Below are 14,457 nucleotides of genomic sequence, written 5' to 3'. Positions count from 1 at the left end.
TTAATATTCTAAAGGCTTATGCTGTCTCTTGCCTTTGCATTGCTGCTTATTTGTGGCTACAATGTGGGTACCTGCAAGGTATCTAGTGCTTGCACTTCCCATGTGATCCTGGACTGCTTGCATATTGCAACAGCATGAGCACAGTGTGCTAGTACCCTACATCTCACAAAGAAGCCATGTGTGTCCAGATTACAATTCTTGCCTAAGTGTCCCACAGTAGTTCCACTCTCACAAAGTATGTGATGACCTGCTGTGACTGTGCAGTTCTTGTCGCTAAAAGTGAACCATCTTAGTTTATTAGTCTGAGACTTCGTAAGGCAACGGAATCCTCTCCTGCAGGTAACGCTTTTATATAACCTGTACTGATCCATGGAATAGTGTGTTCTCAACTGGGTGTTCATCTCTGATCTGGTCATGTAATTCCTGTCTCACTTCATTATGTCTTTGTTTCTGGACTCTGGCCATTTTCATGGGACTGTTGGAGGCATTACTGCTGACTCTGTATGGTGAAAAAAAATCCACAAGGTAGAACTCCAAATCCTTAAAAGTGGCTTAAAAATGTATTTATTTAAAAAGGACAGCTTATTTATGTATAAACCTTTCACTAAAATTTGCTTTAAGTGTTCAGTTCTTTTCTCAGGAGCCAGAATGGCTAGGTATATTTGTTTTAAAACCTGAACCGGAGCTGTCCAACTCCCCAGGAACTGAGTTTAAAGAAGAATGCCAGCTATTGGAAGACAAGAGATTTCATGACAAAATGTAACAAAGAAACAATAAGGAAAAAAAAAGCTAACAGGAAAAAACCCATCAGTAGAGACAAGGTCTTTAGGAATAAAACAAAGGAAATAATAGTGACTAAAAGCTGATGTTTATCACGGTAGTCAGTTTTACATTCCAGCCTCTTGTTTTTGGGAAGCTAATCAGAAACATTCTGGTTACATAGAGGCAGATGTATGAAATCATGAATGCAGATGAATGGTTGAGAGGCCCATCCTGAAGTTGTTCAGAGAGAATGGATAAGCCTTATAAGTAGCACAGTATCAAAATGTCACTCAGCTGTTGGTCTCTAAAACCGTGCCCCATTATCTTATGTCTCAGAGCAATTGCTGCTAGAAGACTGCATGCTGTAATAGACAGTTAAGTGGGTGACAAATCTGTTGTGTAATTCATTCTCTAGAGCATTGTGGTAGATTACATCCAGGGGTTTTTGTTTCAATTTGAAAAGGAAAAAGGGAAGCTGAGCTTGGTAGTCGGGCCGAGTATTTTTCATATTGGTTGACTACTCTTAAGCAGGAACTGGCTAAGTAAAACACACATTTGCTACCTGGAATTGGCAGATGTACTTCTACATATATATAAAGCCCTATCAGCACAGTTGTGGCCAAAAGTCATGGCAATACACTATTCTGGCTTTTGAGCATCTACTTTCCTATTATTAGGTAGACCTTGCAAGTATTTTCAAGGTCTAAGGAATGATAAAATCTCAAGGTGCATCCTTAACACAGGAGAATACTGGGAAGGGATCCTGCCTGAAATCAACAGCACCTTGAAAACCTGGAGGTGCTTGATTTCCTACATTCCTGTACCTTTCTTACTTAAGAAAATAATGAGCACCATGCAGGATACAGACATGTTGACTTCACCTGATGAGATTTTTTTGTGAAGTCCTAACCAGCCTGTAATATGGCTGTAGGCATGGCACTCTGGCTTGGGACCTTGATAGTGTTTTGTGGCAATGTGAAGAGCAGTGTAGACAAAGCCACAAAGAGCTCACTGTTGACAATTAAATCCTTGACTTTGATCCAAGGCTACTGTCTTTAAAACTTACGTTTATTTCATTCATCTAATGTTTAAAACAAGAGACATCATTCATGGAACAGTAAAAATGAAGTTTGCATTTTATATTTTCATATAAGGATAATTGTGTAATTCATTTCTTGTACCACAAAGCTCTAATTTCAGTTTATTCAATGAATAAGCGGAGTATAAATACATACAATAGACAAAAATAATCAAATCAAAGATATTCAGAATAGGGCCACCATTCTGCTTTCTGTCCATGTCATTAGGATGCTGCAAAGCACTAAATTTGGTGTGTTCCAAACAATTACTGGTATTACTATCTACACTTGTTTAGTACTTGGAGATCTGACCAGTTTTCATCACTCTCATGTACCTGGCACTGTGCAAACAGAAGAGAAGATATTCCTATCTCTTGAATATGCACTTGCCTCCATTACCTCCCACCTGAACTGCAGGCAAGATACATAAGCAGGAAGCCAGCAGCCCCTAGAGAATCCCGTGTTCCTACGGAAAGCACTTGTAGATCTCAGCAGCACAGACTGCCACAAGCAGTCTCTCCTGCTCTCACGTTCTTATTGAGTATTGAATTAATCCTCTTGTTGCTAGTGCTCAGTGGTGTTGACCTGGCATATTTAAAAGATTCCCTTAAGCCATGTCATTTCCACTGTCAATAACTCTACTCACGTAGAAAATGTCTCCCACAGAGGAAGGAACTTCCATAAGAACTACTCACAGACAATGGGAACAAAGTCCCACTGGCCCTAAGGACTGCCATTTCCTACTCAAAGTACATGCCACATTTCTAGAACTTTGTTTTCTCCGATAAAAATCAAGTATATTTAGGGAGTGTTAACAATAACCAGTTTTTAGCCTACAGGTAAGTTCTCCATATCTCCATCTAAAAGCAGCTTGGTCCTATCTGAACCAAAGCTAGTGTGTGTCACACATCACAGGAGTCTCTAGCATGTACTACACCCTCCTGTTGTCTAACACACGTAGATGTCATCGTTGTACTCAGTTCCCCTCTGTGAGAATTATGCATTGAAAATTTTCCTTCAGCACTGTTCAGCTGGCCTCAAACTATGCTGCTAATGGCTTCTGCCCCCTTGCTTCAGCTTCTGCTCTGTGCCTTATGACATGGCAGCAAGCCCAAGAGCGTGCCTCGTTCATCCTTCAAAGATGCTGAACTCAAGAACTTAATATGCCTGGTCACTTGGCAGAGAACACGGGCAATGCATGGCAGAGAGGACCAGATTTCACCATTTTGAAAGGTAAGGTGTCTGCCTTCTGCTCACGAAAAGGTGGCTATAACCCCAATACACATTCTCTCCCTACTACTACTCTTAGGTTGACCCAAATGTAAGCAAAGTGTTCTTCAGAGCTGGGCTACTTTGTCGGCACTGCTGAGCATCTTGATTGGAGAATGGAGGTAGGGATGCCAAGAAACTGATGCCCTGGCCCCACAGTAATGCCCTTCAGTTACAAAGCCTTTTGTTCTTTACTCTGTGTGGTCATTACAGGCCAGAGGTCTGCCTCTCCTCTTCTGTGTCAGACTTCAGATGAAGGCTGGATCCTCCAAGTCTGGGCTGTATCATGTAGCATCCTGTCCAAAGGTGTTACTTAATTTCTCAGAGCAGAGACACATCTGACAAGCTACTTTTCATTATTGTACCTGACCTAAAAAAAGATGGCCTTCACCTTGCTGAACTTGTATTGGAACTGCAGTCCTTTTACTGTAAACTGTTGGATCAGCTCCAATATCACTTCGGGGAAATCCTCACAGCAGCAAAACCCTAGTCCTCTACCTGCATAGCCAGACAAGAGCAATGCTTTCTGCCAGCTCTCCAGCTCATCTCTCCACACCTCTGTGATGAGTTGGTGTAGCGTGGAACACCTCCCTTTTCTTGTGGAAAAGAAGCATAAAAAGAAAAAAAAAAACACATAGAAATGAAACAAGGAGTAGAAATAGGAGAAAGAGTATTAAGAAGAAGTAAGAAAGGTAAAGGGAATAGAAGAAAGCAGAGGGAACAACAGAAAATAGTAATAGCAAAATAAGCACCAAATACTGAAATGACTGCTTCATACCACATGATGCTTTGTAGGACAGCACAGAGGTGTTCTTATGAGGAATCCTAGGGGAGTGTTTGGAGGAGCTTTATGTGTGTATGGGATGAGGCGGGGCAGGGAAAAGAAGGTGGTATTTTTCATTCATCCACACTGTGTAGGGAGCAGTAGGTGGAGGAGTAAACTCTCCTCTCATCCGCACCATGACTTCATCTGGAGTGCAGTCAGTTGTGCTCCAGATGCCAAATGGAAAAGGAAAATAACATTTGCATGGCTGAAGAACTGGGGGCTTGTAGCACACAGGTAATGCACCCCCTGAGCAACAGAATAGAGGCTCCTCTAACTCACCACTTGCCAACATCTACAGGCACAGGTTTCCCCTGGCTAAAATTAGTCCTTGTGAAAACTTTCTGGGAAAAAATAAACACAGCAGGAAAAATAAAATATTGCTGAATATAACAGCTACTGAACAAAAAATTCTCCCCTGCTAAGAACCTGTGAGAAAGAATGAACCGTCCATGTATATAGCCAATGTACTACTGGAGGGTTTTCAGCCAGTTGTGATCTTAAAAAAAAGCTTAAATTAAATGTGCACTTCACTGTTAGCAGAATAAAGGACCCAAATGACTCACCTAAGGTCATAAAAAAGCCTGTGGCAGAGCTGTAAACCGAGTTAATGTAATGAGGGCATCAGGCAGGAAATGAAGAGCCTTGTTCTTTGCTCTTGGCTCTGCCACTGACTTGCTATGTGGCAAATCACTTCCTCTTCAGGTGACTCAGTTTCTTCCATAGGCAAAGTGAAGTAATGATTCATCTTTGTAAAAGTCCTTTAAGAATAAAGATGGAAATGTTATACAAGAGCAAAGTAGGAATTCCATTCAAGTGCTCTCCCCAGCCCATCCTTTGTCCTCTTCTTGCTGGATTTTTTGCAGAATGATGTCTTTGTTGCTATGAATGGTATTTGGTTAGAGATAATAAAGCTGCAAATTATATAGGAAAAGCATGTTAATGAATTAAATTCCAGATGACTTCTATTATATGCTATAAACAAACAGAAGATGTGCTAGAAGAAAATGATCTGTGTTGCAGAGTTGGTCAGGCAGAGAAAGAAATGCCAGTTAGCTACTCTATCTGGAGGAAAAAGGAGTATGTGACTAAGTAATTTAAAAAGTTGCCATAATGTAAGAAGAAACAAGGTGGGCATGTATTCATAGATTCTTAGAGCTGGGCTGAAACAGGCACAGGTAGAAGAACTTAAAGAGAACACATTAGATCATAAAAGGAAGGTTATAATTTTAAAGTCAACAACTTTTTTTACAGCAGAAGAAAGAAACCATATAGCAGTTGAGGTAAGGCAGTATAAGAGGACAAAAAGGAGTACAGGCTTTACTTCGTGGGTTGGTCCCCAGGGAAACTGAATTAACTCTACTACAAGCTTTCTGAAGTAAAATGGGAAAGATAGGCAAACCAGTTTTCAAATGAGCCTTTTATAATGTATTCCTTATCTTCCAAGTGCCCAAGTTCAGATGTATATAAGACCAGTTTTTAGAAATGCTAGTCTTTCAAAAATCTAAATGAAATTAATTGGAAAACCATCTAGAAAAATATAGGAGGAAAATTTTTCCAGCTAAGACCTATATTAATTAATTGAATGAAAGTTTTCAGTAACATACATGCACATTTGCAGCCTGGTGTACACCTGCTATTTGTTATAACCATATGAAAACCTACAAACAGCCAGCTGTATTTTATATCGACCAAGATGGTACCTTCAAATTAATGCTTAAATCTACATTTTACATATGCAATTAAATGTACATAATTTAGAAATGATGTTTCAATTTTATTGTTTTTTTAAACTGTTTTAAACCCTCTGGCATTGAGAATATTGTTCAATCTCAATAAAACCAATATTCAATAGGTCTTAAACATAATTTTGGTTTTGCTTTTACCCAGGCAGGTTTTCCATGCTCCTTTATCCTAAGCTCAAGAGCAACTCCATGCCCATTTGATTATCGAAAGGATATAAATATACGTATAAAGCTGAACTGTTGCATGAAAACATTAGTTGCTTCAATTGCTTCCGTATATTTTGCATGATGCTATGACATTTATTTTATATCACTGCCTTATAATTTGTTTTTAGCTTTCTTATATACATATCTATGCTTTCCATGGCTTTTTTACTAACTGGAGTATTTCCTATTTAATTTATCATTTACTGAAACCATGCCTTAGGACCTATTACTCCTTGCTGCTTCCCCTAGGAAACATTTTACTATGCACAATTCAGCATTTTTCATATAATTTTACATCATTCATATTGACATTGTGTTGGCTGTACAAGTTGCCTCATTCATTCTGTTAACTGTGAAAGTCTGGGTCCTTTGAAATCTATCTGCAGTTGTCATTAGGATTTTCTGAAGAACTCATGTCAGGCAAAAGTCTCTATATACACATTGTAGATAATGTGTACGTTTTAACACTCTCATTATCCATCTGTTGCTCTCAGAATTCACGTTGCACTTTCAACTTTTCATAATCTCACATAATTTATTCTCCTTTTGACATCTGGTAACGCTGTAGTGCTGTAACTTACGTAATGAATGGATTGCTGAGGATACATACAAAATCCAGATACTCCATCACTTCCTTCGCTGAATCTCCTCGTTCTATGGGTTTCTGTACTGGATTTACCTGTTCTAGCATACCCACTCTGCTTCACCTGTTTGGTACTCGCTGTGGGGTACTCAGTACCACATGAACTATGCAATTCAAGAACATTCCATGTGCAAAGGAGAACATTAACCTACTAATAAACATGCTATGACGTTGCTGTTCTCACTCTGCTTCAGGTGCTGCCTGTGTCGTTTGAAACCAAAAAACTGTTTATGTTCTCTACAATCCACCACTTGTGTAAAAATATTTCTGAGTCCTGGCTATTAAGCAAACCTCCATCTCCAGGAATTAATACGACAAAAAGAAATCCCAGCGTTGACCTCTCTAAGCAGTACAGTCCTTTTGTGTGTCACTCAGGCAACTACTGTCACTACCTGCCATAGGCATGAACCCACAAGTCCTCTGTAATGCCTACTGCTTTCAGTAAAAAAGCAGCACCAGCCTTCTGGAGAGATTCAGAAGTATGTTGTTTACTCAGAATGCCCAATTTTAATTAGATAATTTTCAGATGTGTCATGAAGTAAGTATGGAAGAACTTTAATGCAATTAAAAGGTTTGTGATTATTTTATGTTTAATGCCAGGCATGTCATATTGTCTTGCTGAGTGGATCTTTTAACAGTTTTTTAATTTGCCAACACCCTGTCCTTCTACATCTGTTACTGCATTTCTTCTCTCAGCTTTCTTCCCTTCGTGTTGAGGACTACAACCTCTGGCATTCAGTTCCTCAACTCCTTTACCCGTCATTACCTAAGGGACTGAAAAGCCTTTGCCCTCAGTCCAGATGTTTTGATTCTCTGTACATACTCCCACACTAAACCCACATTTTACTCTTCCCCATGCCAAGGTAACTGAAAGTCAACAAAATTTTATTGCCTCATGTGTGAGAAATTAAGGCTTAATAAGTGTAATAAACATTATCAGTCAGGGAAAAAAAAGTGCAACTTGAATGCCCAAGGAACATAGAAATTAAAACTTCTGTGGTAGAAATTAGTTTGCTGGGGAAGGAATATTTCAGAATTAGAGAATGTAAGAGGCCCTAATTAGAAGTTATTTATTTTCATGGTATAGTCTTCCAGTGTGTCAGATCACCTTTGCATTAATTTTTTCCTCTATCTAGCTTTATAGCTCAATATACCACATTTATTTGTGAATGATGTTATGTTACACGGCTTCCCTCATATTGGATCATGTTGTTATACCTTTGACTGCTTCCCATGTAAGCAGAACTGCCACATGTCCTGTCTTCTGCTAACATGTACATTTTGAATGGAGCTCCTACGAAGCACTCCTTCCAGGTTTCCCACATGTATGCTCTCATCTCTCTGGCTGCATAGTAGGGAAAGCAGCAAAACTAAGGAATTCAAGGGGGTTTGCTCCAAGAAGAAAAGTAATTGTATTCCCTTTTCTGTAAAAACATGGCAAATAGGCTGTGGTTTTTTTTTTAAAAAGGAAGAGCTGAGAAATGAGCAGCTCCCCACAGTGTCATACTTCTGACACCACCTAAAATCCACACGCATGAAATGCAGGGTACAGACGGTCCTGCTCCAAACATGAACCACTCCATGTCCTGTTGTATCTCCAGAGGATGTCAGGAAAGCTGTGTGGTACAGCAGCACCAGGAGCCCGGGGCGATGCCTCAGCAGCAGCTGCACAGTTGTTCCAGGAAGATGGGGGCATTTGACATATAAAATGAGACAGAAATTCTGGCCCTGTTAGGTCAATAGCAGTTTTACCACCGCCTTTATTTAGACAAGGATGGCATCCTGCATGCCTGACTCACATTCTACCGAAACTGAACCCGAGTATCAGGATCCCTGCCCTGCCCAGCCTTGCTCTTCAGTTTCTGTGCCAGTTCCAGCATGGGGAGGGTTTGAACTGGGAGATGAATGGAGCCATGCTCCCCTTTCTTTAGAGCAGTTCAAAGTATTGTACTTTGAAGATGTACATAAAGCTACACTTCATGTGTAGCCTCTTGTACAGTATGTCTGGATCCCGCTCTGCAGCAAAACAGCAGGGAAATGCAGCTGAATGGCTGCACCTCAAAAATCACATCATTTTTGGATTATTTTGTTCTTTTATGCAGTTTAATGCCAGAAGGGAACATATGGCCCAAAGTGATTTTTCCCCACTTTACAGTTCACATACTTCCTACCATATGTGAGGCATTATTTCATGCTATGGCATCTATAGTCCCACCCATGTCTATTCTTCCCTAACATGGGATGGACAGTATACATTTTGTCTTTCTGCTTCTAAGGCATTGTCACTCTGCTGGTCTTTTCAGACATTGGCTATAGTTTCCCAAGAATGTTCCTAAAAGATTTTGACCTGCTTTTTTTATTATTTCTGTGAGAAATGGTGATGCTATCTCTAGTTTTAACTTTGATTCTGTAAGTGCTTAAAGTTTTCTTGCTAGGCAAGTCACAGACCACTTGATGGGTTATCAAAGAAGCTCGCATGATCCCATAGTTGCAGAATTTGAGCTTTTAATCTCCAGTGTATGACATATGCATCAAAGGCTTTGTGGGCAGCCACATTCAGCAACAAATCATACAGCTCTCATACCTTTCGTTCCTTTTCAGTGAGCAATATTTATCAAATCTGCCCAGTATCTCCTCCAATAAATGTAGATGTTAAATCCTCTGAAGCTGGTATTGCAGGTAAGTAACTTCAATAAAAGAGATTGCTTCATTTGCTACAATACAAGAATAATTTTGTGAAGGATTAATTTCTGTCAGCTCTTATTCATGTTCTCTGTCATTTCTAAGGTAGAAACTTAATTGCATCCACTCTTTTCTCCTTTCTTCTCCTTTTATTTTGCTAAGATCTTCTAGCTTTCTCTCTAAACCCCCACTAAATTTAGTGTTTCTTAGCATAAAATAATGTTCACTAGAGTGGAAAAAATAAATCCCAGTACCTCTTCACAAGATCCAAGAAGATTTGCCCCAAACAGGCATAAGTAACTGAGACTGTTGAAAAAGACCTAAAGGAGAGTTAGGTTATGTGGAAGTGGGATACTGAACAGTACCAGCAATCTCAGAGGGTACTGAATCTAACACAGACTGGATTACTACAGTTTGCACCTCATGACTGATTGATTTTCTGTTTGAGAAGGTAACTCCAGCTGAAGTTCCCCCTGCATTTGGGGACATCTAGGGAAAAGTAATTCTGTTATATGAAATAATGCATGAGGACAGGCTGCAGTTCTGCCACAGACAGGACATTTAGAGGCTGCCTCTTTTCTTTCTGCTTTGCTGCTAACTATTTGCAATAAGGTATTAAATAAGCTTTGACACCTATACTTAACTGTCAAAATTGGTAGAAATCAACTAATCAGTTCACAGACATTGCAAACATTGTATAGATGTCATTTGCATAGGAAGACAAGCTAAAACATAAAACAATGTTCTCAAGAAAAACTAATGGTGTGGCCTTGTGAACGGCACTTGTCGACATACCTCCAAAAAGAGTATTGCAAAGGTAATGAACAGCCAGAGAAAGGGAAGAAGAATGACCAGGAGCGTGGAAGAGATCTGATACAGAGAAAGCAATGATGTGCACCAGAGGGAAGGGACAAGCAACTCGAGTAATGATAATATTTAGAGCACTAAGTAGTGGAGAGCAGAAGGATAAGGGTTTCCTTCGTCTGCAGAACAAGGGAATGCTCATGGAAAATAAAATAAGGCAATTTAAAACTGGGAGAAAATACCCTCTTCAGCCCCAGAATGGCCAGTTAGCCTCTGGAATTCATTGTGTCTGAGAACAGGCTAAGCCCAGTGCCTGAAACAGCCCGTCAGCCTCCCAGCAGCCTCCAGCACTGCTCGAAGACGAGACCCTGTGGTATGTGGTGTCCCAGGTCCACACTGTGAGCTAGTGTCAGGCACTCCACATAGTGCTGCCTGGCTGCAAGAGGTGCTGAGCTCCGGTTCTGAGCTGGAGCATCCCCTCAGGGAGCTTTGCTCCCATGAAACCAGAGCAAATAGCTGCCCTTTGTTTCACCCCATAAATCCACCCTGGTAAACACAATTAAACAGGATTTTTGCTTCTTCTGCAGAAGAGCTGGTACGGGCCACCAGACCCTGGGCCACCCACCTACGCTAACTAATGCTGCCATTTCTAGGCAATGTCCCATCCTCTGTCAAACAGCGCGGGACAAAATACCTGGGTAGATGGTAAAGTTCTCTTCATTCACTGAAAAGTACTACAGAAGCTTCATAAATACAAGCAATAAAAGGAAACTCATAGAAATAGTTTTTCATATATATGTATTCCCATATGAAGTTTTCCTTTTAATTATTTCTGAGAATATTTCACAAGTAAATACTTCAAAGCAACTTGGATAAATTAATTTTAGTCTACTTGCTATTCTTATGAATGGGAAAGGTACAATGAATTATGTTAATCCTAAACTAATGCAACTAGTATGTTTTTTGGTGTTTTAGGGACATCTAATTTTCATGGTATACATTTTTCAATTAAATATACTTTTCAATGATAATCAAGATTTGAGAAAACTGAAACTATTAAAAATGTACTTGCATGGAAATTATTTATAAAAATATACAACAACAAAGAATCTACTTTGTTTAGAATTACTTTGGTCTGAGAGTTGTTTTGAACCAAGTATTCACATTGCTCAGTTAAACACAAAATCCATTTCAGAAATGGAACTTGCAGCTTGAAGCAAAGTTAGAAGACATGTCACTGTGAGAGAGCTGGGAAGTGATGCCTTCAGGCTCATAGCAATGATAAATTTTGGGATTAATTGATAAAATCATTAGTGTACACTGTTCCTTTTAAAAATGAAATTATTAAAGTCTAAATTTACTACAATCCATTAAGATAATGAAAATTACAATAAAAACTAATTAAGTTAAAGCAGTGTGATTTGCTACTGCAGTTTAAAAGAAGGTTAGATCTGCTTTTTTAAAAACTGAGAAATGGCACATGCATTATAAAAAAAACCCAGCATTTAAAACATTGCAAATTCAATGATGCAAAAACTTTTAAAACTCCCAGAATGATGAGTGTGCATGTAACACATGTTCTTGCATCATAAGGTGGTAGCTAATAATACAGTTGCAGAAAACAAGTAATGCCTACTTGATACTTCATTTTCTCCAGTCTTCGTCATCTGGCCTTGATCTTCTCGCTATACTATCCTTTTTAAAGATAGAACCATACCTTTTTGCACCATCTCTGCAATAACCTAGCTCTATTCTGGTATTCTGCAGACAAGACCAAAGAGCTGATGTCAGGCACCCTGAAATGAAGAACAAAAATAGGTGACCACCTGGGAAAAAGAATGAAGTAACTTGCCTATTGCCACATAGGAGTGTGACAGAAACAAGGACAAGGACATCTCTCTCTAGTTTCTTTAATGATGTGGTAATTTTTACTTCTGCAAGCTCCTGTCTCATTTGCTATACACTTTTCAACTTCAGCAACAAAGGAGGCAATGGCTCTAAAAATAATTTGTCATCTTCAGTACCCAGCTTGGTTCAAAGCCAGACTAATTCCATGCTCTCCAACGGATGAGCCAGGAATATTGTAGGAAAAGAAAGAGAACAGATAAATAACTGTATCATAAATGACATAAAATAGGGGACCTCTCCTGCCTCTAGAGTGTGTGATGTTACAACCTTGATTGTTGCTTTAAGATAATTTTTAAAGCTACAGTATAGACCATGTTCTAAAACAAATAATAGTAATGTTATATTCAGAATAACTGAATGTGGAGCCTTTGATTTCCCATTTGAAATTTCAGAAACTTCAACGTATTCCAATTCCAGCAAAACTGACTTTTCTAATAAAAACAGTTCTATGATCCCCATCCTCCACCCTCCCACCCCCCACCCCACCCTCAGCTCTTAATGCTGGTTGTTTTGGCCTAACCAGCAAAAATTTAAGGGGATCTAATTCCCAATGAATAAACTTTGTTTCTGCTGAAACTGGCAGGAATTTTGTGATTCACTTCGGTGAATAAACCCAGTGAAGGCTGAGCACTTTTGAAAATCCTGTTGCAATTTGGCATCTTCTTCCTTATTTAAATTGTGCAGGTGTTGGTTATTATCTACTGGTGTTCACCACAAAGAAACAAATAAATAAAATCTTTATTTACTGTTTCTGTACACCTAAGGTAAAGCAGCATGTATAACCTTGGGAATGAAAATTACCACCTCAGGCCATATTTATGCCCATTACTGTTATTATTTATGCATTTTTCTCCCTATTTTTATATTACTCATAATTGATGATTGATGGGCATCAGGCACTGTCTTCCGTATCCCTCCCCAGATATACCATCATTCAAACCATCCATTCGTTAATTCATTCCAAGGCTGTCATCAGGGGAATACTGTCATTTGCAATGAATGTCAGAGCAGGCTACAAATATATGTGCATTCCTAGGAAAGTTAATGGATCTTGAAGCCACATTCACAATGTAGTTCTGTTTTCATGTATGTTTTTCATTTAATTAAACAAAGAACCACAAAATGTTGGCTCTTCCAAGTATATTCCATTCCACTCTCCATAGTGCTCTCAACTCACTTAAAAAGTGACTATTATTCCCTGAAATACATCATGTGAATTAGAAGAAAGAGACATTTAAATAAGGGATCGAGAAGAAATGTAACAAGCTCTTACCTAGATCTTCACGTTGAATGCAAGCAGGCTGCATGAACACAAGCTTTGCAAACCGTATCCTCAATGAATCTCATCGTGGTACAATACTACAACAGAGAGGAACTCAGGCGAACGGACCCTGCGGTACCACAGGCCAGGCTCGGCACTAACGCAGGGCTCATGGAACCTCGGCAGATGTTGCTGAAAAGACCCACAGCGTGCCAACGGGCACAGAGGTGCACAGGCTGGGTGGGCCCTACTGCAGGTACGTACCCACTGAACAGCATTTCAGCCACTGCACGCTCCTGATTTCTGCAGAAAGTCAGCTGATCATGACTGCATTTTTTTTACTAAGGGGTGTTTATATGATACCCTCATAGTTTTAGAAATTATGTTCCAGTGTAATTACTTGGTAGTTAAATTCTCTTCCTTTGCTAGATCTTAAGAAAGCGTCTTTAAGTGAAAAATAACAACTTGAATCATATTTGGAACACACAAAATGCTTACCTACATTAAGGACCCATTTTAACCTCTTCCTAAAAGCTTTATAGTTCAGATATTATTTTTCCCCCACTGCATTTCTCTTTAGTAGCAAACTTAAAATTGTGTACTTCTAAGCTAGGAAAAATTAATCGCATTTAATTCTTCAAATCAAAATATTTTTTCTGCTTTCTAAAATCACATCCATTAGCAGCAAATTTCCAAAATAATTAACAGCTGTTGTCCTACACTACCTCAAAACTCCACATGACGTAACTTTATTCGGCATGGGGTTTTTTAGGAACATCGATCGAAAGCCAGTGTCTCTCCCTGTTTATTAGATTATTCAGGAAGGCCCCTGGCAGTGCAGCCTGCGGGACAAGACCCCCGGCCCGCCGCTGGAGCCGGGGGGCGGCGCGGGAAGGGAGCGGGAGCTGTGGCAGCCGTCCCGCCCCGGGGCTTGCAGGGGCCGCCGGCGGCCGGCAGAGGGCAGCCTCGCACCGGCGGTGTCCCGGCGGTGTCCGGGCGGTGTCCCGGCGGTGTCCCGGCGGTGTCTCGGCGGTGTCCCGGTGTCCCGCCCGGCGCGGAGGGGCCGCTCCCCCGGGGCGGGCGGGGCGGAAGGAAAGCACCGGCCAGGGGGCGGGAATTCGGGAGCAGCCTGACCCGCGGTTACCCTTCGAACCGTAGGTAGTCGGTTAGGGGAAAGCGCAGGGGAGTGCGTAAGATGAAACTTTATACAAAATAAATAATGATAAATAATAAAAAGATAGTAAATAATCATCCTTATCTAACAAGGGTCTAGA

The sequence above is a fragment of the Falco punctatus genome, assembly GCF_963210335.1.
Source record: "Falco punctatus genome assembly, chromosome: 6".
NCBI lineage: Eukaryota > Metazoa > Chordata > Aves > Falconiformes > Falconidae > Falco > Falco punctatus.
The sequence above is the reverse complement of the archived record's forward strand: the minus strand, read 5'-3'. Positions refer to the sequence as shown.